The sequence below is a fragment of the Bos taurus genome, chromosome 9 (assembly GCF_002263795.3).
Source record: "Bos taurus isolate L1 Dominette 01449 registration number 42190680 breed Hereford chromosome 9, ARS-UCD2.0, whole genome shotgun sequence".
Classification (NCBI taxonomy): domain Eukaryota; kingdom Metazoa; phylum Chordata; class Mammalia; order Artiodactyla; family Bovidae; genus Bos; species Bos taurus.
This window is the reverse complement of record NC_037336.1, coordinates 104,445,607-104,473,515: the sequence shown is the minus strand read 5'-3', so window position 1 is coordinate 104,473,515 and position 27,909 is coordinate 104,445,607. Positions and strand designations below refer to the sequence as shown.

The 27,909-nt window shown below is 45.5% G+C and overlaps 1 non-coding gene across 1 annotated transcript; it reads left to right on the top strand.

Moving 5' to 3' along the window:
• The first annotated feature begins 1,352 nt into the window (after positions 1-1,352).
• Positions 1,353-1,424, top strand: TRNAY-GUA (transfer RNA tyrosine (anticodon GUA)). Its single transcript has one exon. It is a non-coding gene; the product is annotated as a tRNA-Tyr (tRNA).
• Positions 1,425-27,909: the final 26,485 nt, after the last annotated feature.

The window sequence follows — 27,909 nt, the reverse complement described above, 5'->3', positions numbered from 1 at the left end:
AGAAGAAGTGGGGGTGATGCATTCCCCACCAACCCAATGAGCTAGGTCTGCTTCCTGTAGTCTGACCCTCATTGGTAAGTGTACAATAGACACAGTTCCAGTGAACTGATATCTTAAACTCTTCTATTCCTGCTTAGCTCGGAGAGTTACCAGGAGACAGAGAGGTCAGCCCTCACCCTTGGTGGGCACATCTCTGGGTCCCTCCTGGCTTATGCATTTTAAGGTGAGATTACATAATGAGAAATGGAGTCCTGGGGCCAGGGGCAAATAAGCCAACAGACTCATTACAGTTTTACAACCCTGGGACCTCTGTCCTTAGAGCAGGCATTGCCAAGCTCACCTCCACTTGGCTGCTATAAAAACATCTTATTCTCTGGCTGTAGACAATTCAATAAAAAGTTATTAGCAGGACCCGGGAGGAATTTATTTAATCTGGATGAATTCTCATCATACAAGAGGAAAAAGCCTGGAACATTGATCCTAGGACAGTGTCGATTCATGACAACCAATATTTGACAACAGCTTAGCAATATCTGTGGGCTGGAATTTAGTCTTTAATCTGAATCCACCCAAGAAATTCACATGCCTGGGCCCTGGTAGCTTGGATCTTTCTGTTGTCTAGTGATAATACCAGCTTACATTGACAGCGCTTGCTATGGGCTTTAGCCAAGTGCACAGTACATAGAATGCCCTTAACAAACATTTGCTTTTGTCACTGTTAATAAATGCTTTATGTCATTTAGGGTCTAAAACACGTGACATATATTAGTATGTCCATTTTACAGGTGACAAAACAGACGCATTATGACTTATGTGATTTGTTCAACTTTTTACAGCTAAGTAGTGATACAACAGGGACTTCCCTGGTGGCTCAGACAGTAAAGCGTCTGCCTACAGTGCGGGAGACCTGGGTTCGATCCCTGGGTCAGGAAGATTCTCTGGAGAAGGCAATGGCACCCCACTCCAGTACTCTTGCCTGGAAAATCCCATGGACGGAGGAGTGTAGTAGGCTACAGTCCATGGGGTCACAGAGAATCGGACATGACTGAGTGACTTCACTTCACTTCAGTGATACAACAGAAATTCAAACCCAGGTTTGAAGCCTGTGCCTTAACTGCCTTCTTTTCTTGCTTGTATCACCCATTTGGCGATTAATGATGGCTCTACTGTGATTCTTTTACGTATCTTTGGAGGAATTTTATATCTTGCATTATTGTTAATCTTATATGTGAAAATCTCTGCCTAGATAACCAATCCTACGAAGGCTGGGAGAGTCCAGCACAGGGCCTGGCCCACAGGAGGGCCTAAGAAAAATGTTCTCATTTTGCTGTTGGTTCTGCTCAACCTGGGCTTCCCTGGTAGCTCAGATGGTAAAGAATCTGCTTGTAATGCAGAAGACCCAGGTTCAATCCCTGGCTGGGGACGATCCCCTGGAGAAGGGAATGGCAACCCACTCCAGTATTCTTGTCTGAAGAATCCCATAGACAGAGGAGCCTGGCAAGCTATAGTCCATGGGGTGGCAAAGAGTCAGACACAACTGAGCGATTAACATTCTGCTCAACTTAAGTACAGGAGTTCCTAACTTGTTTCCCTTGTTATGATGATGATGATGATGATGGATATTATTTATGCTATGTTCTTGATGCATCAGGCATTATACCAGGCTGGGCAACAGAGTATTGCACTTGATTTTCACTATAGTAGAAGGAGCTCTCATTTACTGGAAGTAGCTAGGTAGAAGGTGCTAAGCTAGGTGTTTAATCCTTATGACAACCCAGAAGCAAGGCTTTGCAAGGAAAACCTTCTCCAGTCCAACAAAAAGGGAAAACTCTGGTCATGGTGCAACTTGAACTGAAATGGTTGCTTTTTCTTATGAAGACCACAGAGGACAGAACCAAAGCTCCTGAATTCAGAGAGGCTAAATAACTTGCCCAGGGCAGCACAGCCTGTAGGTGGCAGGGCTGTTTTTGATCTCTATCTGTCTGAAACAGAGCCCAAGTTCTTTCACTCCTCTCTGCGGTTCCCTTTCCCATCCTGGGGCCGTGTGCAGCAAGAAGCGAGGACTGGGGCTTAATTACAGGAAGCTTGGCTTCAGATTCCCTCTCTACCACATCCTGACCTTGTGCCCTGGGGCCATGACTTACCTGTCTGAATCTGAGGTTCCTTATCAGGGCTTCTTCACTGCTCCCCAAAAGCCTATAAAGATCACCACGTCTTTAAAGGGTTTTTATGAGAATCAAATGGGGACACAAGTACACCGTGCCCAGGACAGCATCTGCATGAAGCGTGAACCAATGTGCCACTAGCCATTTCCTGCGGCCTGGGGACTGGGGACAGACGAGGGGACTTGGCATTTTCACAAGCTAACAATTATCTGGGCTGACCTGGATTTTATATTCTCCTCAAGGGCTAATGGGCTGGGCAGGCCCTTGTTTTACATCACCTTGATTTTAGGAGCATGTGTTGGCTATTTTTTCTTCTCCTTTAGCACCAAGAGCCTGGAAGGCTGATATTTAAAAATATCTGAAAGATGCCTCTTGCCAATTAATTCCCTGGAAATTGTCCTGGACTGAAATTAATCTGAACCTTAAAGGGGACACTGGGTTTTGCAGCCCCTTTGGGTTTCTTTTCTCTGGCCTTCCCCTCCCTCCGGGTTCTTCTGCCACTCTGAGTTTTATTTATGAAATGTTTTCTCTTCCTTTATAATTATGTTTTCCATAAGAAGAACATAACAGCCACCTCCTGGCTGGGCTAGAGTAATTGTGGGAATTTTTTGACGGTGTGCAATTTCAAAGGCTTGGGTTTATATAGATTACCTTGAATTTATCTCCATAAGCACATCAGGAGAGAAGCAGCTGCCTGCCTCCTGAATTATTGTAAACCCTGTAGCCACTGCGCACCGACATCTGTGTGGATGTTCTGTTTGTCTAAATGGATTCTGTAAAGCAGATACGTTCATAAACCAGGTTTTGCCAGCCTGTCCTGCCATCTCCAGTGAACTTGTTAATACCAAGGTCAGCAGTGGGGCTCCGGTCCAGGGACAGATGTGGAGTGGTAGTCAGGTGACAGCCCCGAGGTCCTCCCCCGTCCTCCCCACAGTCCAGCCAGCTGTGAGCCAGGGGTGAGAGGGCTCAGTGCAGACAGGGAGAGGGCAGGACCCAGGGAGGCCAGGCAGCAGAAAGGACAAGACCCCGAGGACCAGATGAGAGCCCTGCACAAGGTTGGGGCATCTCCTCCCGGTGACCCAGGCTGTGCCTGCAGGGAGACAAAACTTATAAACCCAGCCGTAAAGTCTCGTGTTCAAAGCCGTATGCATTTATAGAGATATAAATGAAGTTTAACGCTGGTGAGATTCTGTATAAAATCAGAAGACTTCATCTGTATCTATACTTGGGGTGCTAATGGGTTCCGGGCTCCCTGCCTCTCTCCAACCCAGTCGCGTGCACGCGCCCACGTGCTCACACGCACTTACACTCACCGCTCAGCTGCAGCGGGGAGCAGCCGGTAGGGGCGGGGGAGGCCGAAGGTCTTCTGAGCATCTGCAAGTGAGGCGCCGGCAGCGATACGTTCCCCTCATCTCCGAGGGCTGTTTAAAAGGAAAAGAAACAAGGACTGCCAAAATCAAGCGGCTTCAAACAGTCAGGAATCTGGCTTTAAATAAAACAATTTGAGGGAGGTTGGCTTTTCATCTGCTTCGGAAGCCGCCAGGTTTCTGCGCCTCCTGGCTCCAGATGGGATCCGGCAATGAGACTGCAGAGCCCGTGCTGACCAGCCCCCACGCCCTCCTGGTCTCCCCTCTGGCCCCTGCTGGGGCCTGCAGAAATGCTCTGGCGAAACCCTGCCCAGCAAGGGTTTGAATTCTGGCTCTGCCACTTACTGGCTGTGTGGCCTTGGGAAAGTCACTTGACTTTTCTGAGCCTCAGTCGCCTCACCTATGAAATGAAGTATTAATAAATAGCTTCTACCTCTGGAAATTGCTGTTGTGGGTTCAGTGAGATATCATTTTCGTAACGAAGACTCCGAATGGCCTGTAGCACTTACAGGGTCTTCAGTTAGTGGAGTTCTCTCTTGATGGCAATGTCTAAGGTGGAAGGAGGGCATTTTAAGGGTGGAGGTTAGGTCACATGGATACTTTGCCATATATTTCCCCCATGGGTTGGGGGTGCCCCCTGTGGCCTGAGACTGGCTGCTGGAGCAAGTCTATTCAGGGGACAGGCAGTGGACTTGAACCCTGCCTTCTTTTCATCTTACTACCAGCACTCCTCAGTCCTACAAGAGCCTCTGGGCAGCACCTGGGACAGCTACTCAAGGGAAGGCAGACTAACCAAACAAGATGGCTGTTATCCCCGTGGGATTGCCCCTGTGGTGAGTCCTGGCTGTATCCCCACACCTGGCTCCCTGGAAAGATCAGGGACTCAGTGCTGCCCACTTGGAGCACAGGTCCCAGGGGAGTATGTCTGGAAGGGATGCCCTTCCAGACCCGACATTCAAGAGGTCAGCCAATCATGTCAAGGGTGTGGCATCCTGTGCCCATCCTCCATCCATGGAGGGGACAAGTGGAATATTCCAGAGGAGAGGAAAGGATGCTATTGATCTGGATCTTGGTATGTAATGAGTGGGGGTGGGGAGCTGACCACGTTCTGTCAATCTCTTATTGAAAATGGTCTGAGGCTCATATTAAAATGCAAAGGAAGAGTGTGCCTTATCCTCTTCCCCTCCCCCGTTCCTTTTTCATTTGTATTTTATCAGCTTAATTTAGTGAGAGTGGAAAGCTCAGGCAGCCATCCTTGGAGACCTAGGAGGAAAAAGGAATGACATCACCCGAGAGGGCCAGGGGGATTCCCTGGCAGTGTCTTCCCTCCAACTCCATAGGGGTCACCTCCCAGCTCTCTCTGCTCCACCAGTACCTCTTCACTGCAGCTGGAGTGGAGGAGACTGGACCAGTTCAGAGTTTTCTCTCTCTCTCTGCACACACACACGTCCTTCTACAGCTTCCACACTTCCCAGGCAGGTTCCTGGGGACCTTAGGCAGCTACATTTGACAGAGTGGCCAGGGGGTCCCACCTGACATCCCCTTGCCCTGCTGTGACATGACACCTGGGAGGAGACCCAGCTCCTGTTCCTTGAAATGTTTTGCCCTTTTCCTGCTAAGTTCTTAAGGTCAAATGTTGCTAAGGGGACTATTTGCCAAAGGCAAAAGCCTGCTAGAAAGGGTAAACAGCTCTTTCATTTTTGAAGCACTAGGTCTCCTCCCTGGAGTTAAGCTCAGCCACTGGCCTGACCAAGCCTGCCAAGTAGCAACCATGGAGTGGTTACTGGAAATCGGCTACCAGCATGTTAGGCTCTAACAGCCTGAGTTTCCTAAGTCACCAGATAGAGCCAAAAATAGTTTCATGTCTATTTTTTTGTAGCATGATAATCACTAACATCTACTTTATAAACATGATTGCCAGGCAATTGATCTAAGTACTCCACACACAGAAACTTACTAAATCTATACAACTACCTTTTGAGGGAGGTACTATTATTGTCCCCATTTTACAGATGAAAAAATTAAGGCACAAAGAGATTGTTTAAAGTGCCAGAAGACACATAATAAATGGCAGAGCCAAGATTCATACCCAGGAACTCTGTGTATTAAATTACCATGTTGTGCTGAGCATCACTCAGAAACTACGCAAGTTCCTGGTGGCTAGAGAGATGCAAAGACTGGAGAATCATAGCTCTCACAAGGTTGGTTTGAATCACAAAGATGAGTTTAAAAATAAGATCAGATCAGTCACCATTTCTCTCGGGGGCTTAGTGCTGTCACTTCTTCCACTACCACTCCTTTGGGGAGTTCTTCTGTATTTTCAACAAAGCCACATCTAACTCTTTCAGGATGAGAAAAGAATCCAGCTCCATGCAAGTGAGTTTTCTTAAATGGATTTTCCTTCATCCGATCTCACAAGGTGGTGTCAATTCTCATGTACCCACAAAAGCCTCATTCACTTTGTGGTTTATCCACTTTGTGGATTATCTGGGCCACAGTTAAAACTACCCATTCACTTGTGGGCCACTTCTTTTAACTCGAATCTGCCACCATGCAAAATAAAATTCCTGTGATGGATTCTCAAATGCTTGGTCCAGCTGGGAGGAATATGGTAGGAAAATGCAGTAAAGCTCAATTTGCTCCTACTTAGGGTTCTTGTTCAGCTGTGAGGACATAAATTGAACACTGGGGCAGCCAGGACCACCAGAAGATTTCAAGGGATGCAGTAGTATTGGCTGGGGCCAAAGGGAAGTTCAGTGTAGCTTAAGCCTACCCTGCTGTGAGGTCAGAGATGGAGACAGTGGCAGAATATCAGCCAAAGGAGCAAGAGGGCTGTGCAGTGCCTTAGAACCGACCCTCGATGTTCCTGACACAGTGGCCCACCAAGCCAAGAGACAGGTTTATCCCAGGGTAGGGGGACTGGACACCAGGAGACCTGGGCACCCCAATGCAGGCTTGGTTAGAGGTGTATTTAGTTCTTGCACTGGGGCTGAGAGGCGCAACTCAGGGGAAATGCGAACCCCAGCTCTGAATGAGGTTATTCAGGGATGAGAATCCATCCCAAGCTTGAGCCAACCACCCATAGGCAGGAGGACACAGAGTCAGGGAGAAATTGTATCAGTTCTGAAGACAGTGGACTTGAGCTTTGATCCTGGTTCTGCCCAGCTCTACACTCTTGGTGAGCTCACTTAACCTTCCTGAATCTCTGTTTCCCTGACTCTAAGATGAGGAACATGGTAGCTTTTAACATTTTGTGAAAATTGAGAAAGGTAGTATCCATGGGGAGAAGGCAATGGTACCCCACTCCAGTACTCTTGCCTGGAAAGGAGCCTGATAGGCTGCAGTCCATTGGGTCGCTAAAGACGGACACGACTGAGCGACTTCCCTTTCACTTTTCACTTTCATGCATTGAAGAAGGAAATGGCAACCCACTCCAGTGTTCTTGCTTGGAGAATCCCAGGGACGGGGAAGCCTGGTGGGCTGATGTCTATGGGGTCGCACAGAGTAGGACATGACTGAAGCGACTTAGCAGCAGCAGCAGCAGCAGTATTCTATGGGGTTTCTAGCACTTAATAGTCAATGAATGTTGATTCCCTGATTGTTGGCAATAATAATTTCTTGCATTTTTGTTGTGTTTCATAATATTCATAGTACTATTACATATATCACGTTTGATCTGCAAAACTATGTGTGAAGGTGGGCAAAACGACACGTTAATTGCTCCCATTTTATAGACGGGGGAATTACTATAGAGTTTCTGTGGCTTGTCCAAGGCAGCATAGGTAGTAAGTCACAAAACTGAGATCAAGATCTTGCAGCTTTGGGCTTATTCATTTTATAGCCCTTATTGTTGTGCTGGGATTGGGCTGATGGTTGAAATCACAAAGGTTAAGAAGATCCTCTGCCCAGAAGTCCAGAAGACAGGATCAGCTCCTGTGGCTGCTGCAGCATATGTGGGGGGATGGGCAGAGCCCAGGGTTTCCTTTAAGGCCTCTGGCATAAGGATCTCAAGCTCTTTCATTTCCACCATATTTTTCAAAATAGCTCCCTCAGTAGATCAGTGCTGAATGCTGCAGCAGCCAAGTTTCCTATGGCCAGATAGTCTTGGCTTTCCTGTCTCCCCCAGTCAGCCATCTTGGGAACCTGAGCCACTCATCACAGCCACTATACAGGGACAGCTCCCACCTCATTCCACAAGCAGCTAAAGAACATAGAGTCTGTGTCCAGCAGACCAGGAGCCTTAAATGTAAACTCCACAGAGAAGCCCACCCTATTAATCTTATCTTTAATGGCTCTCCTTGACACTAAAAGTAAAGACAACAAAAGCAAAAATAAACAAGTGGGACTGAAACAAACTGAAAAACTTTTGCACAGAAAAGGAGACCATCCGTGAAATGAAAAGGCAACCTACGGAATGGGAGAATGTATTTGCAAACCACATAGATGATAAAAGGTTAATATGCAAAATATATGAAGAACTCACACAACTCAATAACAATAAATGTTCCAAAACCTAAATAATTAATAATGGGCAAAGGACCTGAATAGACATTTTTTCAAAGAAGATACAAATGGCCAACAGGGGCATGAAAAGATATTCATCATCACCAATAATCAGGAAATGCAAATCAGAACAATGGAGAGATTTCACCTCACACCTGCCAGAATGGCTGTTATCAAAAAGATAACATGTGTTGGGGAGGGTGTGGAGAAGAGAACCCCTGTGCCCTGTTGATGGGAAATGCAAACTGGTGCAGCTATTATCGTTCCTCAAAAAACTAAAACTAGAACTACCATATGATCCAACAATCTCATGTCTATCAAGTCGGTGATGCCATCCAACCATCTCATCCTCTGTCATCCGTTTCTCTTCCTGCCTTCAGGCTTTCTCAGCATCCCGGTCTTTTCCAACAGGTCAGTTCTTTGCATCAGGTGGCCAAAGTATTGGAGCTTCAGCTTCAGCATCAGTCCTTCTGATTTCCTTTAGGATGGACTGGTTGGATCTCCTTGCAGTGCCAGGGACTCTCAAGAGTCTTCTCCAATACCACAGTTCAAAAGCATCAATTCTTCGGTGCTCAGCTTTCTTTATGGTCCAACTCTCACATATGATCCAGCAATCCCATTTCTGGATATGCATCCAAAGGAAATGAAATTACCATCTTGAAGAGATATCTGCATTCTCATGTTCATAGCAACATTATTCACAATAACCAAGGTATTGAAACAACCTAAGTGTCCATCAGTGGATGAAAGGCTAGAGAAGATGTAGCATACATGTGTAAACAATAGAATATCATTCAGCTATAAAAAAGGGAAATCCTGTCTTTTGTGACAACATGGAACATGGAGGGCATTATGTTAAGTGAAGTAAGCCAGACAGAAAAAAATAAATATTGCATGGTATCAAGCTGAGATCATAGAAACAGAGTAGAAGGTAGATGTCAGGGACTAGGGGTATAGGGGAAATAGAGAGAGGTTAAATAGTAAATAAAATAGCTTTCCTTGTCACTCTCCCATTTTATTTTTATTTATCTCATTTATCATCAACTAATATTATATATGTGTGTGTGTATATATATATATATATGTATATGTATATATAGAACATAAACTCCCCAATAGTAAGGACTTTGTTTTATTCACAGTTGGATTTCTAAACTGGCATACTGTATTTAGTAAATTCTGGTTGGGTGAATGAATGAATGAATGAATGAATCTTCAGCCAGTATCCTCTATTTCAACAAATTGTTACTAAAGACCTACTGGGAGGCATACTGTTAATGGATATGGGATTGAATGAGACATGGCTCCCTGCTTTGAGGATCTCCCAATCTATTTGTGGAGAAGGCAGTGGCACCCCACTCCAGTACTCTTGCCTGGAAAATCCCGTGGATGGAGGAGCCTGGTGGGCTGCCGTCTATGGGGTCACACAGAGTCGGACACGAGTGAAGCAACTTAGCAGCAATCTGTTTGTGGTAGAGGAGAAGCCACAAAGCCACCAAGTGGCTGCACCAGTTTTGCATTCCCAACAGTCCACAAGAGTTCCCTTTTCTCCACCACCCCTCAGCACTTGTTATCTTCTCTTTTTGATAGTGGGGCTTCTCAGGAGGTGCAGTGGTAAAAGAATCTGCCTACCAATGCAGGAGATGAAAGACACATGGGTTCGATCTCCGGGTCGAGAAGATTCCCAGGAAAAGGAAATAGCAACCCAATCCAGTATTCTTGTCTGGAAAATTGCATGGACAGAGGAGCCCGGCGGGGTCCATGGGGTCCCAAAGAGTCAAACACCACTGAGCACACACATACTTTTTGATAATAGCCATTCAGACAGATGTGAGGTGATATCTCCTTGTGGTTTTGAGTTTGCATTTTCCTAATTATTGGTGATGCTGAGCATCTTTTCATGTACCTGTTGACCATCTGTATGTATTCATACAGGTAGGTAACTACCCCACAACATAAGGAAGTGTTAATGTCTAGAAACCAACTGCTTGGGGGTGGGGTGAGGGGCAAGGTGACTCACATTGCTTGGTCACTCTGTTATTCAGAGAGAAAACAGTATATACAAAGACTCAGAGTCAGAAAGAAAGGGCACGTCAGAAGGTAACTGAGAAACGTGGTATAGCTGAAACACAGGATCACTGAGTCGTGGTGGTGGAGTGGTAAGAACGGTGGGAGATAATACACAAGAAGAAGATTAGCATTTGGACCTTCGTTTTAGGATACCCATGGGGAGAATTATCAACCACTTGGGTTTTTAGGTGTGGAATCCTAAGCTATGTAGCAGGATACAAGCTTGTTGCCTTTTTCATCAGGGTATTAAAAGCACAGCCTAACTGAATTTTATTTGCTATTGAGACATTCCATTATATTAAGCATATCTCCTACTGCAAGTTCTCCAAGCCAGAGAGTGATGGTGGGGTCTCAGAGGTGGGTGGGTAGGACCTGCAGAAACTCCAGATCTTTCCTCTCTGACGGAATACTGGGGGACGCTGGTTTGCTCTCATTTGAAAAAACGTGAGGCCACTTCTCAGCCACCCACACTGCTTTCTTCACTTCCTCCTGTAGAAATGACACCGCTCGGATTGGTAATACAGAGGTTAAAGGCGAGACTGCTTAGTGAGAATGAGGGATAGAGAATGAAAGAAAAGCCCTGAGACCAGAAACTTTGAATGGCTCATTCTGTTTCCTTTAACTGTGGCTTGTTTAAGAAAATGGCTCGTTCTGTTTCTTCAACTCCTTCTCATCTGGAAAGAGGATGCGGCTGGGAGGTTCGCATGCCAAGGCTCCAGTCCAGGAAAGTGCTTTCCTATTGATTTGTGTGTCAGCAATTCAAATAGGGGTATTTATGCTGCGGCTGAGCACCTAATAAAAATTTAAATTATTGTTTAAAAAAAAAAAAAAAAAAGGAAGGGAGGAAAAAACTCATCAAGGAACAACCTCATAAAGAAAGTGGAAAAAAAAAAAGCCACACACAGATTCGAGGTCCTCAGGAAGGGAGCCGGAGACTAGGATTGTGAGGTTTGCCAAGAAGTGCCTCAGACTGGTTGTATTTCTCCTTTTAAATGCCTCTCCCTCCCATCTGAACACCTTCTAGGCTCTGTAGCTCTGACCTCAGACCCTGGCTTCATCACTCATTGGCTGTGGTGCTTAGGCAAAGGACAGATGTTTCTTTCTGAGCCATCCTGTTGCATAAATAAGGGGAAGCAATGGTGTCTCAAATGATAACTCATATTCAAAACCCTTGGAGCAGAGCCTGGCACATAGTAGGTGCTCAACAAGTGTTTATATCCTAACCCCTTTCCCCCTTTGGGGGATCCCCTCCTTAATTCAGATTCTTCCTTAAAAATCATGCCCTGTAGCCTATTAAAAGCTGATGCAGCCAACCCCTTCTCACTTGAAAGACTGGGAGTCACTAAATCACACCTATGTATAAATGATTGATAATGAATTAATAAGTTAGGTGGTGGCACTAATGGAAAGCAGAAGGAAAGAAGTGAAGGAAGCTTTAATAGGAGAATGTTAGAAACCAGTTGCAAGCCTCTGTAGGGCTGTGAGGCTCCCACAGCATCCTTTAAACCATGCTTATTAGGAAAGTCCCTCTCTGGTCAACCATAAGGACAGGAGACACGCAGGTCAGGAAAGCAGAGTGTGGGTCTCTCAAACTTTAATGACAGCACCAGAGGGTTCACCTCCTCCCATGAGCATATCCTTGCCCCTCAACAGTGCTGTTAACTGCACCTTCCTCACAGTCCTGAGGTCTAGCTTCCCAATTCTGGCCATTATTCTTTCTCTTCCACTCTCGTGCTTCAGCTCCACCACTTAACACAATTGCACTGACTTCTTCAAGCCCCTGGCCTTTTTCTTTTTCTTCACTCTCCATTGCTTGGCTTTACCAGGCTTTAGATTCTGTCCTCCGTCTATAGCATTAATCCCTCACAAAGCCTCTGAGGCCTTCTTGTCCTTATTCACCTGGCAGAACCCCACCTTGTTAAACTCTGGGTCATGCTTACCTCTGAACAAGTATACACTACTAGAGAGAAATAGATAGCTGTGTGGACTGTTATTGCATTACAGTTATGACCCAAGTGAGTACTGGAAACAGTCTGGCAATTCCATGACACTTCTTTAGCACCTTTACTTTCCACTCTCCAAAATCACAATTTTACCTCTCCTTTCCCCAAAGACTACCGACCCTCCCTTTTTAATTTCTTCCCCTGGATGACCTTACTTGGTGTTTTAGCAGACAGATTCTCCCTTGCCCTCCTGCTACTAACGCCACACCTTTCACTGTCGCAGAGCCCATCCTCTCTGTCTTCCCTCCTTATTCAGGGGTGCTGGGCCCCTGCTCCTCCCTAGGGCTAACCTCTCCTCTTGTGTTGTGACCTTAGACTCTCACACTTCCTAAGGACTTCATTCCTGCAGTTATCACCACTCCTTTTCCTTGATTTTCTTATTTTGGCTGTTCTGGGTCTTCAGTGTGGTGTGTGGCTTTATCATTGCAGTGGGCAGGCTTCTCATCGCCGGGGCTTCTCTTGTTGCAGAGGACAGACTCTAGAGCACTTGAGCTTCAGTAATTGGGGCACATGGGCTCCCTAGTTATGGCATGAAGGCTTAGTTTCTCCACAGCACGTGGGATCTTAGTTCCCCAGCCAGGCATAGAACCCATGTCCCCTGCATCGGAAGGCAAATTCTTAACCACTGGTCCTCCAGGGAAGTCCCTCAACACTCCTCTCTTGAATCTTCAATTTCTCCCTCACCACCTTATTTTCCTATTAATATATACATGTTCTCTGATATCTCCTGCCTTAAAATACATGAAAGCCTCTCCTGATTCTCAGTCAGTCAGTCAGTTCAGTCACTCAGTCGTGTCCGACTCTTTGCGACCCCATGAATCGCAGCACGCCAGGCCTCCCTGTCCATCACCGACTCCCGGAGTTCACTCAGACTCTCCTGATTCTCCTCTCTTTCTAATTTCTACTCTATTTCTCAGCTTTCTCAACGGCAAATCTCATGGAACGTGTCACTGTTCCCGATTCTCCCTTCCATTCTCTCTTCACCCAGTCTATCCTGACAGCTCCTTAGACACTGCTCAAGAGCAGTCTCATGTGGCCAGATCTCATGGTCATTTCTCTGCTGCCTTTGTACTTGATGTCTCAGCATCACTGGGCAGTTACCTGTTTCCTTAGACCACTACCTTCCCTTGGCTTTGGTGACATGCACTTTTTAGGTTTTCCTTCTGTCTCAGGGACCGCTACTTTCCTGGCTTCTCTTTTTACACTTTAAAACTTAGAATACTCTTGAATTCAGTCATGAGGCTAGGGAAAAGGGTCTAACTTCACCTAGGGACCACATACCACTTGTACATCAGCGACTACCAAGCCCATGCCTCTAGCTCTGAACGTCTTTCTGGAACCCAGCTTAGAGAATCCAACATTCTACCTAGCGTCTCTACTTTGATATTTAATAAAGTCTTTCAACGTAATGTGTCTGAAGAGAATTTCTGGCTCATCGATGTCCTAAACTTGCTCCTCTTTTACTGTTTCTCTTCTTGGTAGAAGGTACTATATCTACCTAGTCACTCAAGTCATTATTAATTCCTCTTTTCCTCACATACCACTCCATATCAATCAATCAGCAAGTTGGCTCTACCTTTAAGTACTTTTCAGATCCTTCCTCTACTATGAATGCCCCGAGGTCTCACCTGGACCAGTGCCAAAGCCCCCAGCTGTTATCCCTGATTCCACTCTCCCCCCGGAGCCAATCTATACCTAACACTAAAGTGATCATACTTCTTAAAATAATCCAGTGATTTTCCTTTCAGTTAAAAATAAAACTCAAATGTCTTACATCATCAACAAAATCTTCCATATTTTTTTTGACCTCTGTTTCATTTCTCTCTCTACTATTCACTCTGTTACATTTGTATTGGCTTATCAAAAATGTCAATTTCAGCCCTTCAGGACTTTTGCTGCACTTGTTCCTTAGAAAGAAACATCTAATTCAGTTCTCTTATTTTATAAACAAGGAGACTCAGGACAGAGAAAGGAAATCTCATAGAAAATCAGTGGCAAAGCCAGGACCAGTCTCTTGATTGCCAGCCTGATGCTCTTCCCACTAGAGTGTGCTGGGTGATGGCTGCTGTCTGAATGCTTCCTCAGGGTCTCATCTTGTGAGCAGCAGAGACCTTCACCCTGGTAGAAACATGGATCTTGGATTTGGTTCAGTTCTGGTTGTGATTTTAAGCAGGTTGACCTTAAACACTATTGTTGGAATTATAGTCCTTGAAAGTTTCCATAGAAAGATTTTGAGGTTTTTAAACTAAGACCTCATAAATTCCAAATTTTCTGGGCAATAGATGATTCCTTGGGAAAAGAGTCATCATTTTTTGGCCCCACCATAGACTGCTCAATAGACTACCAGGCCAAGCTGTCATTAGAGTTCCCTTGTCATTCCTTAAGCAAGTCCCTTATTATAGCTTGGCTCCTTTCTCTGCAGTCATCCTCAAGTATTTTGGTAAAGAGGATCCTCATTTCAGTCTAGTATAGATCTGTGGCCTCTTCATGCCCTTGTTTTTGCTTGGCTGTCACTCTTTACATGCCACATTGGGGCTCATTCAAGCAGATTTCCCCAGTCCCACCCCCTTCCACCTCTCTTTTGATTTGCCTATAATCAAACGTTATTTGTATATCAGATTTACTCCACTGAAAAACAGACACTGATGTGAAGAGTTTCATGTCATGCAGTCATACAAATTATTCTGAAAAAAATAAGACTTTTAAAAACGCTCAGGCTTTGTCATAATTTATGATTACATTTTTTCAGTTTCTGCTTCTCCTCTTAAATAACTGGCCTGACTTTGGGCTTTAAAAGTCTACACCTCAAATGCAGACCTTGCCTAGGCATTTGCTGACTTACCATCAACAAAAAGGGTGTTTACTTAGTCCTAGAACATATTCAGCTTCGTTTATGCCACTTTCTTTGACCACAGAGTGGGAGGAGAATTCTCCTTCCTTGTGCAAACTGCCTGAACAACAGCTTCCAACTCTTAGCTGCCTACATGCACTTTAGGAGATGGGCGGGGTTGGGGTAGCCGGGGTGTCATTTTATTTTCATGTTGAAAATTGTGGAGAATCTCTCCAGCCACATTTTTAAACTTAAAAGTATACTAAATAGCACCAATCTGAGCTTCATTCCATAGCTTTAAAGAGTCTACCAGTTACATAGCTGCTCTCTATTTCTTGGCCTTCTGCAGGATGTAACACGGAGTGGGTGACCAGACAATCTGTTTGAGTAAAGGGTAGTTGGCTGGTGTTAGTTTGGCCGTTTATTCCTTGTCTGGGCGATCTTTGAGATGTTTGTGAAGATTAGTGTTTTAGCATACCCAATAGCACTAGTAACTGTATTTTCTTCTTTCATCATGTTTACTACCATTGAAATAATGCATTTTCTGTTTAATTTACTTCCCTGTTCTGTGAAGGAAGTGCTGGAATCCCCAGGGTGGCTCCTAAATGCTCTAAGCTGTTTGTCCTCGTTGCGTTTTTTATGTACTGGGAACCCCAGAAGCTTTCTCCCATCACTCCACTTCCATTATATGACACATTCTGCACACAGAAACAACCACGGTGAAGAGTCTTCGAGGAGAGCCTGACAGATCCAGGAACTGTCCTAGGTTCTGAACATCCACCGGAGATGGTGACTCGGAGCTCATGAAACATGCATTTGAGGGGAGACAGGCAACAAATCCATCGCCAAGTTCTGTTGACTTTACTTTCTCAATATCTCTTACATCTGTCTGTTACTTTCCATCTCTAACCAGTTACTACTTTATTCAAACTAACATCATCTTTTTCTTTTATGGCTAACATGAGCCCCTCAATAATCTTCCCTCATCTTCTCTTGCCTTATTCTAATGTATTCTGTACACTTTTAGTCAGAGATTTCATCAATATGTATATCTGATCATGTCGTTCTCCCACTTAACACCTTCGAGCGCTTTCCACTGATCTTAAGACATGAACAGAAATCCTTAACAAGGCTCGGCATGGCCCCCTTCCTGCCTCTCTCTCTAGCATTGCTCTTCCTCCCTCTCTGGGCTCTAGCTACTAGACTGCTTTCAGGGTCCCCCAGGCTCTCTGGGCTCTGTTCTGTGCTATGATCTTCCCTCTCTGCCTCCTTCCCTTTCCTCCATCCTCTCTCTCCACATCTTCCTTTCTGTGCCTAATTTATCTCATCTGTAAATTTCAGGTCAGATGCCCCTTCCTCCAGGGAGCCAGATGACCTTGTAATGTGCTCTCATAGGAAACTCTGGATTTCTCTTTATTATTTAAAATTGTTAAGTTGTAAGACGTAACATATACACACAGGTGTACATAAAACCTGAAAGTAAAATTTAATCAATAATAATAATTGAGTAATAATTATTCAAGTTCCCTGTAACAACCTTCCAGGTGAAACAATAGAACATCACTATCCTAGAACTTCAAGGACACCCTTATATGTCTCTTTCTGATCACAAATACCACCCTCCTCCAGAAATAGCTGCTTTCACTGTTTTTCCTGACTTTATGGTCATAATTTACTTACTTTTAGCAGGTTTAGAATTTATCAGCCATCTTAGTATGCCTGACAACTATACTTAGTCCAATAAATTTTTTAAAAGGTTAAAGAATTTATTAGCTTAGAAATCTTTATCTATATTCATAATTTATATATCTAATGTCAATTTTATCAAATTTCATCAAAATATTAAAAATATCAGTTTCAGCTGAGCACATCAAGTCTATCAGTTTAGAAATACATACGTGCATATATACTGGTACATGTACATAGAATTATTTAGTTAATATCTAGTTTCCCAGCAGTTGGCAAGCTGCAGATTCACATGTAGTGTCTATTTTGTTCACCTTCTATTCCCAGAGTCTTGCCCAATCCCTGGTGCACAGTAAGTCCTCAGTAGATACTTGGAGACTAAGTGAATGGAGATGACCCCCAAGTGGACTCTGGATAAGAGCTGAGCTATTATGAGGGTCCTTATGAGGACTGCTTTTTAGAAGCAGAGCTACAAATTGAGGGTTAGGGCATCCACTGCTTATGAGGAACATGTTCAAAAGCATCCACCACTCTGCTACCAGAAACTTTAAATAAATAAGAAAGGTGACCGAGTAAGCTATCTGGGGAAGGAATTATATCAGTCTGTCTATTTGCACATCTATCTATTTATTTAACTATCCATTTATTAATCCATCTATCCAAGCATGTAATATTATACAAATATATACCCATTAAAACATACTAGAAATATAGGCCATCATAGAAGAACAAAATGGGAAAAAACATACCTGTCTCATAAGCAGGCATAAATATTAGCCTCCATTCATGACCTACAGGAGTAAACCCTGTCCCTGACCAAAAGATGGCGAGAAAATAAACTGTGTCTCAGGGATTTGATTCATGAAGGAGAAACACCGTGGCAGGATCATGGAAACACATGAATTATTCACAATTCAAACTGGCTAAGGGGAAAAAGGGGGAGGGAATGACCAGGAAACACACATCAAATACATGATACTCTCCACGGCCAGGGAGAAGCCAGGAGGGTGGCAGCAGGAGCAGCCTTACACGAGGGCTGAACCCAGAGTGACAGAGGAGGAAGGCAACTTGTCCCTCAGGTGAGCCAAGAACACCTGGCCGGTGTGAAGGTGGCTTTATAATCCTGGAGTGGGTGAACTGTAAGAGAGTCTCTGGAAGTCGGGGCATGGCAGCCTGGCACCCATGGTTGAGTTTGAACATAAATTCGGGTACCAGTCCCACGGCTCTCCTATAATTACAAAGAAAGGGAAAGGCAGCCCGCTAGGCAAAGTGGGGATATGGGGTGGGGGGTGAGAATAGGGGTCCAGAGAGGTGAGGAGGGGGAGGGGTGCCCCTCTGGGAAGCGCTGCTTTTCCCTTTGGCTGTGTGTGGATGTATGAGGTAGAAAGACAAGGCTTGTTCCTCAACAAAAAGCAAAATTCAGGGCTGTGCTGAAGTGGGGCAGAGTCCACCACGAGTAAGAGATCTGGAGGACAAAGTGAAGCTGAGCATCAGGAGCCCAGTAAATGCAGGAGTGGAATGAGCAAGAAGCCAAGCTATCTTCATTCAGGAATAAGGACTACAGTTAAATTGCTTTAAGGGAGAGTCAACCGAGAGGCAGCCAGGTGGTGAGTGGGCAGCTCCACCTGGTTTTGAGACCTGGGTGGGGCAAACACAGCCAGTCCAAGTCACTAAGAGCACAGCTCAGTGTGTCTCAAGTATTTACTGAGTGCTTACTATGTGCCAGGCTGGGTGCGCAAGAATAGGTCTACTCTCAAGGAGCTTACACTCTCATTCAAGGAGACAGATAATAAACATGTAAACAAATAATTACATAAGATTATTCTAGAGACTGAAAAGTGCTATCTATGAAGACAATGAAATAGGATCAGGTGTTAAAGACAACTGGCGTGTAGGGAGGCAGAGAGGGGCGACTGTCTCCAAGAGGTGACATTTGAGTTGAGCCTTGAAGGCTGAGCAGGAGTCAGGTGTGTACATGTCCAAGAGAAGTATAAAGCAAGGGGCTCAGAATGTTGCCCAGCAAAGAAGATACATGCAACCAAGAAGACAATTCAAACTCCAGCTCCCATGCCTCCCTGAGCCCTGGTTTCCTCAATCTGTAAACTGAGAGGGTCGGACGGGTGGATGGCCAAGTCCAACACAGTGTAGCATGGGGTCTTGGAAAGTTTCTTGGGAAATTTTCATGGAAAAGGAGAAACTTGACCTGGATCTTGAAGAAGGGGTCTGAAAGCACTAGTAAGATCATTTAAACCAGTAACAGAGGTTTATAGTTTTCCAAAACCTCTATTGAGACCAAACAAGAATGTCTGCTTTCCCTCTGATTGACACACTGTCCTCCTTCCTCCAGGCCATGCTCAAAGCCCACTGCTTCCAGAAGCTTTGTGGAAACTAAAATCTACCACTTCCTGCTTTCATTACAATACCTCGATTTGGCCACTTACTTCTTTATGCCTTTTGAGATCATTAATGAGCTACCAGCCTATTAATACATCTGCGTGATTGCCTGTGAGTACTCAGTCTTGTCCGATTCTTTGCAACTCTATGGATTGTAGTCCTCCAAGGCTCCTCTGTCCATGGAATTTTCCAGGCAAGAATACTGGAGTGCATTGTCATTTCCTACTCTAGGAAATCTTCCCGACTCAGGGATTGAATCTGTCTCTAGTGTCTCTTGTATTGGCAAGCAGATTCTTTACCACTGAGTCACCTGGGAAGCTCCATTTATATGCCTACTTCCTTTATTTATTTGTAAATACCTTGGCAAGGTCTGAGCCTGGAGCATAGTGTCTGGCTTGGGCAGGTGTCCCATGGGGGCTGAAAGACAATGGCTTGTGGATGGGAGATGAGTTCATCTGCCTAGGCTGCAGACTAAATGCCACAGACTGGTAGCCTAACCAATAAGAATTTATATCACAGTTCAGAGGTTGAGTGTCCAACATCAGGGGGTTGGCTGGTTTTATTCCTGGTGAAGATTCTTTTCCTACTTATAGATGGCTATCTTCTTGCACATTGGTGGGAAGAGTGATAAAGATAGCTCTGGTCTCTTTTCCTCTTACAAGGACACTGATCTTATGGATCAAGACCCACCCTTATGACTACCTTGAAAAAAGTATCATTCAGTTGTGTCGGACTCTTTGCAACCCCATTGACTGTAGCTCACCAGGCTCCTCTGTCCATGGACTATGACTTCACTGATCCCTAATTAACTCCATAAGGGCCCAGGCTCCAACAGAGTCAACTGGGGGCTTCAACATGAATTTGAAGATGACACAATTTGGTTCAAAACTGTAGGTGAGAAAATTCTAGAAAAAGCCCAACTCTCCCTTTTGGGGTAGAAATGAGCAGAGTGGTCCTGGAAAGGACCTCACTTACTGGACAAGCCCTTCCTCTCCGTGTGCTATTCCCCTTTGTTAGGGCTGGGGCATTTTCAGCAGTGGTTTTGTTTGTTTTTTCCCCTATGACCTTGTAAAAATGAAAAGACCTAGGAGGAAACCACATTTGACTCCATTGGGGTCCACCATGGACCTGGTCTGAGCACTGGCTGCAGTGATAGGGAGGGTGTTGGGAGATGGGAGAGGAAGGAAAAGTCAGTCTATCTTCCAGCAGGGCTCCTGGGGCCATTCATTCCAATCACAGCTTTTCTAATGAGGGAGGCTGGGGCTTGGACATCTTTACTGCAAGGCTAGTCATTCCAGATAAGCTGCCAGGGGCCAGGCAAGAAGAACAGCAAAATTAATGAACACATTTTAAAACACTTGCTTTGTTGCAGGACTAGTCTATGTACTTTCTGTATATTACCATATTGCATCCTCATATAGGTTGCCTCATGTTGATGGGAAAACTAAGGGAGGTAAAGTAATCCATCTTCATTCTCACAGCTGGTAATGACAGCTGTGAATCTCAGATTGGAATTTTGCAGGCAAGACCCTGACCACTGTGCCATGCTGCCTTGGGTTCGGGCATCTGCTATTAAGCAGACCCTCCCATGGGAGTGTAGCCTGGTCTTTTTAGATCATACCTCAACTCCCCTGTCTACCCCTGTCTACAACTCAAGAGGTAGGCCACAGCCTGCACAGTGCTGCCCCCTTTTCTGATGCTGGGGGTGCTGGGCAGGTGGGCTGGTGTCTGCACCACCTGCTCTCCTTTGGGCTTTTCCTCACCCAAGCTTTTGTAGGGTGAAGGCTGGAGACAAGAAGGGACTGGAGGAGAATGGAGAGAGACACACAGGGAGAGGGAGGACAGGGAAATGAGGCCACAGAAAGGCCTGGGTGACCTCAGCAACAAACAACCATGGACTCCTGTGACCTCCTTATCTGCAATTGAGCAGGTTGCAGGCCTTGATGGGAGGGGCAAATACATGTCCCTGATAGTAAAATTCAAGGAAGCCCTTGGTCAGTAATATTCTTCCTGCCTAGCACTCTGAGATGGTGATGGAAATGGAGACATGGACTCTGTTGTAGGGTGATGTTTACATCCTGAAGACACACTGGATAGACTCAGGAGACCTGAATTCTAGACCTACCTTGGCCTTGAACAACCGATGTAGCCTTGGATAAATCATAATGTTTCTGGGCTTCAGTTTAAATGAAGCAGCCAAGTGACAGATCTCTAAGTGAAAGTGAAAATGACAGTCACTCGGTCGTGTCCAACTCTTTGTGACCCCATGGACTGTAGCCCGTCAGGCTCCTCTGTCCATGGAATTCTCCAGGCAAGAATACTGGAGCGGGTTGCTGTTCCCTTCTACAGGGGATCTTCCCAACCCAGGGATTAAACCTAGGTCTCCCACATTGCAGGAGAATTCTTTAATGACTGAGCCACCAGGGAAGCCCAAGAATACTGAATACTGGAGTAGGCAGCCTATCCCTTCTCCAGGGGATCTTTCCAACTCAGGAATCGAGCCAGGGTCTCCTGCATTGCAGGTGGATTCTGAGCTACCAGGGAAGCCTGGTAGATTGTCTAACTCTTATAAGGTTCTGGGTTTGTTTGACCTTTCAAGTACTGAAATCTCAGTTTATCATCTTATGCAGGATGGGGTGAGAGTGTTATTGCACCCATCAGAGAGAGAAGAAAAGTCTCCAAGACTTTGCCAAGCTCCCAGGCCAACTCAGCTTACTAAACTGCCCAGATTTGAAAAACTGACCAGCACCGCAGGTTCCGTCTGCTCTGCCCCTTGCTTTTGCCTGTGACCTTGGCCACCTCATCCCCTATCCAAGCCTTTAGTTTCTGCACTTCAAAGGGGCAGTGGTAGTCTTTGCCACCTGCCTTACTCTCCTGGGGGTTTTATGGGATGAACAGGATAATGTTTCTAATTACTTAGGGCTCCTTGGAGTGCAAGTGCTGTGAGTCAGGATAAAGGACTCGTCTATTTTAGTTGCTTTCAGAGATTATTCATCCAGAAACAGAAATGAGCATTTAGATGAGCACAGAGCCTGGGGGACTCAGGCCAGAGAAGGCTCTAGCAGAGGGGTGGTTGGGGAGGGGCTGGGGCAGAGTTAGCCCCTTCTAACTCTTACAAGGTTCTGGGCTTGTTTGACCCCGTGAGTACTGGAATCTCAATGTATCATCTTATTCAAGATGGGGCAAGAGTGTTAATGCCCCTATCAAAGAGAGAAGAAAAGTCTCTTTTCTGGGGAGCGGGGGAGCTTGGCAGATGCCTTCTGGTCTACACAGGCAAAAAGATGCCTTTTTGACACATGACCTAAGAATCCTTGAACTTCTCCCCTGTCCCTTTTTTTTTGCTCTAAAATTCCCCAGGTTCATCTCCTCTTTTGCAAAATATATTTTAATTCATTAGGTGGCTGTCCTAGAAGAGACCAGCTGCTACACTCAGACAATAGAAACCTTTGGTACTTAAGGGACATCGTCCTCTGCCGGGTATTACAGAGGGGTGTAGAGAGGATTTCTAGGCCCTGGCTGTCCTTGGAGTGCGGGTTCTGAGAATGTTCACTGGGGACTCTGGTTTTCTTGACTATGCAGGTGACCATGAGAGGGCAGCACGCTTCATTAGCTCTGTGTACATGTGTGTGTGTGTATGTGTGTGTGTGCACGTGTGCTCACGTGCATACACATGTGCACACATGAGCACTCATGTGCACCCATGAGGCCAGCTGTATGAAGACAGTGAAACTGTGACATCCATGCTCTTGGCTTTAACACCCGACAAAAGGGACATGGTTTAAATGTCACAGCAAGGGCCTGTGACAAGGGTAGTTAGGAAAACAGATGTCTCTGTGTTTGACTACACCGTAGGAGGCGCTGGGCCCATGACCCTAAGTGTCACACTTCTTAGTGAATTGATTTTTTAATTTGGAAGTATTTTTAGGAGTAGTAAAAAATAGCCTATGATAAAAATCTTGATATACTCAGTCCTTTATTCAACATTCACTTATTAAGTAGCTAATTATTCCAAGCCACATGAGTAACATGAAGGGTAAAAATTGTTAGACTAATAATAATAATAATTAGCACTTTCATGAAATAGGTTGCCATTCTGCAGAATAGAAAACTGAGATTTTAAATAACCTATCCAAATTTAATAGCCAAAATTTTATTCAAGAGGTGTCAGAATGCAAACTTAGCTCTCCTGGCTCCAAGTCAGATTCTCCAAGGAATGGTTTCTGTCTTTCAAGGAGCTGACAATTAGATAAAGGATGCAAAGACTGCAGACCACAGCACAGGGAATACCAGGTTGTATATCATGAATAGTATGTGAGTAAATGCTGTAGGAGTTCTGGGGAGGGGTCCAGAGAAATTCCATGTAAGTTGCATTTGGACTGAGTCTCAAAAGATAGGGTTTCCATCACTGGAGGGAAAAATTGAGGTCACCTTAGGTAGGTGGAAGGGTGGGACTTAATAACAGAGGAAAGACTAGACAGGGTGGTTGTACAAAGCAAGTAGTTGAGGTTGGCCGAAGGAATGGTCCTCAACCTTGGCTCTGTATTAGAGTCACTGTAGTAGCCTTTCAAATGGCGAGCACCTGGGCCCCCCATCCATTAGTCTTTGGTCTCTTCACTAGTATTCTCTAAAAAACTCCCTGGGTGATTCTATTGTGTAGCATGGATTGAGACCCACGAGCACTGGGGAAGGACTTGGGGCTTCCAAACTGGGGCTATTGCAAGCACCCAGGTTCAATATGAACAGGTTTTGAATAAAGGTGGTGACAATGGGAAAAGAATGGGATAGAGAGGGGAGAGTCCCTTGAAAGGCATTGAGTTGAGTGTCTCTGGGATTGATTGTCCAAGGGATTGTGTAAGTCATGATGGATGAGGTGGGAGCCTGGGCACCAGTCACAAGAATGATAGTTATTGGGTGGAAATTGAGATTGGCGTGGACAGAACGTGGGAGGAAGATAGTTTTACTTTGAGATTCCTCAAGTTTAAGGATACTAATTACTGAGCTATCTGATAGGAACATCTGGCTAGAGCCATGTGAGTATAAAGCTTGGGCACAGACCCAGATATGGGGCGTCTTGAGAATGCCCCTCTGTGGAAGTGATGGTTGAGATGGAGGGAGTGCACCAGCTTGGAGAGAAAGCAGAGAGAGAAGAGCAGAGGGCTCAGCTGGGAGGCAGAAGGACAGAGAGAAGCTTAGAAGCCATTCCTCAAAGGAGAACCATTCCATTTGCATGAGCCAGTGTCTGGGTGGGGCGGGGTGATGGGCAACAAAGTCATTTTTCATCGGCCTGGCTGCCTGCGACTGGAAAAATTGATCAGTTGAGTCAATAGGCTCCGTGCTCAGACTCAAAGCCCTGGCTGATGTGTGTGCAGGAAATAGGGGAGGTACAGTCCAGCTTTTTCTCATGAGAAACACAGCCTGCTCAGGTATCTGGCTCTCTTTGCCACCATAATTGGCCTCTAAGCCAGAGTAGCATGAAAGACAAATCAATTCCTGACCCACGCGGATTATGAATTCACCCATCACAAGGAAGTCCTTCATTCTGAGCTGTCCCAAAGATGAATTCCTGTTTTCCTGGGGGAGGCAATTCATCAGCCCTGCCTGTTTTAAAGGGATCCCATGAGATCAATTCTTTTTCCAGCATCATCCTATGGGAACAGCATAGTCCCTGGAAGGAATCCCGAGGATGCCCCTGAGATCCATCCTTTGAGGATAAATGAACCTTGGCAGCAAAGACTAGTCAGGAGCATGTCAGCTCTAGGGAGCTTGGGGCCAGGGAACAGGACCCTAAGTCTAGGCAGATGGTGTTTCAAGCTTCCTTTAGGGACAACAGAGGAAGGATTCCCAGGCAGACTTCCAATCTCAGACCCTCAGATTACCTGCCTTTGGGAAGAGGTAGAAGGAAAAGAATGAAGGGAAAAGAATTTATAGCATCTATGAGCCCCTTGTAACCTAAAAAGAGCTTGAGGAAGACTTTATGGGTGGCATGAAGTCTGACAGGCCATGGAATGGGTACTGAGAGTACTGCCCAACCTCCCCACCAGCCCTAGCCAAGCAAACACACGACCAGTGTGATTCTGAAGCAGTGTATCCTATCCTTTAATGTGGGCATCTTGTTAAGCACAACATCTGATTCAGTATTTAGGGTTTCCCTGGTGAGTTCGATGGTAAAGAATCTGCCTCCAGAGCAGGAGACCTGGGTTCAATCCCTGGGTTGGGAAGAGCCCCTGGAGAAGGGAATGGCAACCCACTCCAGAATTCTTGCCTGGAGAATTCCATGGACAGAGGAGCCTGGCAGGGGTTGTAAAGAGTTGGACTCGACTAAGCGACTAACGGTACTACTACTACAGAGTCAATACATCTAAGTGGGGCTTAAGCATCTATACTACTAACATTTTCCCAGAGGATGCTGAAGACATTGGTCCATTGGGCTACACTTTGAGTAGCAAGGTCTTAGAGGAAGTTGATGGATAAAAGACAGAGGAGAGAGAAAAAGAATTGTCAGTTGTGTGCAACATGTCCCCCACCAGCTCTGAACCCCACCTGCCCTTTGGGAACTGCCTCCCTCCCCCCCCAGTCCCCACCAGGGAAAGGGACCTGGGAAGAGGGCAGTGGGAAGGTGGGCAGGGGTCTAAAGGAGGCTGGCCACCCAGGCTGAGGTCACAGTCCTTCAGCCTCTCGTCATCAATACACCCAGTGCCTTGGGCCGTCCTCAGTTTATTGCCTCTGCCGGCTCCCCGGCTCAAGGCAAGAGTAATTACAGTTGAGGCCCTGATGAATTGGGGGCAGGTAATTAAAGTGCCTATTGGATTTCTACTTAGGAGGTTCCCTGTAGCTGGAAAAAAGTCGGGAGGGAAGCGAGATAAACAATCCGGGCAAGGTATTTGGAACGGGGGGATGTTCAGGGTGCCATTAGCCAAGGCCTGCAGCCTCAAGGAGGAACCGTGGGACTACTCATTTATCAACCAGCCCATCTACGTAGAATCTGAGAATTGATCAAGCCAGTCAATACTTCTCGGTGCGTTGTTGCCAGCAGAAGAAGTGGGAGGAGGGGGGTCTTCATCCTCATCTCTCCAAACCATGGAATCTGTCTGTTTTGCCTGCTTCATTCGGCTTATTTTAATTATGAGTTGAAGCATTTGTTCATTTATATATCATCTATTTCCATCTGACAACAATAGGCTTTCTATTGCTAGAAATCTGGTTTCTGGTGGCCTCTGAGGGCCAGACACCAGAAAGCTTGGGATGGGGGGAAGATGGGGAAGGAAGGTCACAGATGAAGTTCTGGGGTCCAGGACTGGAAGCTGGAAAGGGCCTGGATACAAAGAGGGTCCCGGAGGCTGACCAGCTCCAGAGGTGGGAGGAGTCTCAAAGAGAGGATCAAGCCAGACATTGGGGAAAAGAAAGTGTACGGGCAGAGGACATGGCAGAACCTAGAGAGAAGATGAGAGAAAAGGGCCATGAGAGAAAGAAAAAGAGGCATTCGATCTCTTTGCAGAATGTGCTTGCCTCAAAAAGTAAAAACTCCACTCTGTATGACAGTCTCTAGGTCCATCCATGTCTCTGCAAGTGGCATTATTTCATTCTTTTTTATGGCCAAGTAATACTCCACAGTGTACATGTACCGCATCTTTATCCATTCCTCTGTTGATGGACATTTAGGTTGCTTCCATATCCTGGATATTGTAAACAGCACTGAGGTACAGATGAAACTGTTTGCAAGGCAGAAATAGAGGCTCAGACGTAGAGAACAAATGTATGAACCCCAAGTGGGGGGAGGAAAAAGAGGAGGTGACATGAGTTGGGAGATTGAGATTGACATATATACACTCCCATGCATAAAACAGATACGAATGAGAACCTGCTGTGTGACACAGGGAACTCTATCCAGGGCTCTATGGTGACCAAAATGGGAAGGAAATACAGCCCCTCAAAAAAGAGGTGATGTGTGTATACGTATAGCTGATTCTCCTTGTTGTACAGCAGGAACTAACACAACATTGTAAAGCATATACTCCAATAACAGTTTAAAAAAAGAAAGAAAGAGAGGCCCAGAGGTCAAAGGGAGCTAAAGGGGCACATGAAGCAGAGGGGTTTTGGTGGAAATGCAGAGCACATTTAAGTATTATTTAAAGATTGCTTCAGTTATTTGGGGGCATTTAACTCTTAATTCATCTTCCTTTCACTGTGCTAATGTGAAATGTGAAAGAGAAACTAATGAGAAGAAGGCCCAACTGGCAATTTTATTTTAGTCAGCTCCGCGCGCACTCCCTTCCTCCTCTCGCGCCGGGTCCCTTGATCAGAGAAGAGATTCTTTTGTTTCTCCAAGAAACGAGAAACGTTGCTCTTTTCCCCAGCCTGTCCCTTTCCCCCGTCTTCACTGCTGCAGCTGCTTTGGCTGCTTAATGATGATGAAGTTAGATTAGGATCTGGGTTTTGAGAATGATTGAAGCTGGGTGAAGAGAAGCGTTTTAGCCTAATGCATGTTGGAATACAATTACCCATTATCCCAGTAAGGGCAGACAATGGGGTGGTGGGGAGTCGTGAGTTGTGGAGAAGTAAGTGGGCTGTTACTTGTTATGAGTTGGATTAAAAAAAATTCTATAGAAATACTGAACGGATTTATTCAGCATATTCAACCTCTTTGCACAATGTGCTTGCATTGAAAACAAAAATCTGCGAGTATGCCCAATAAATTAGCCAAAAGAGGGGGGTGGGAAGGGGGCGAGAGTCTGGTTCCTTGTGTTAAGTAGCTGCTGTGTGCAGATGGTTGTAACAGTGTGCTGCACACAGAGGCTCCAGTCCAGCCCTCGCAAAGCACAGAGGACGGTGCTAAATGTGACCACATTTATCCGACTCAAATCTCAATGGCTCTCTAGTCTGTAGAGTTAAGC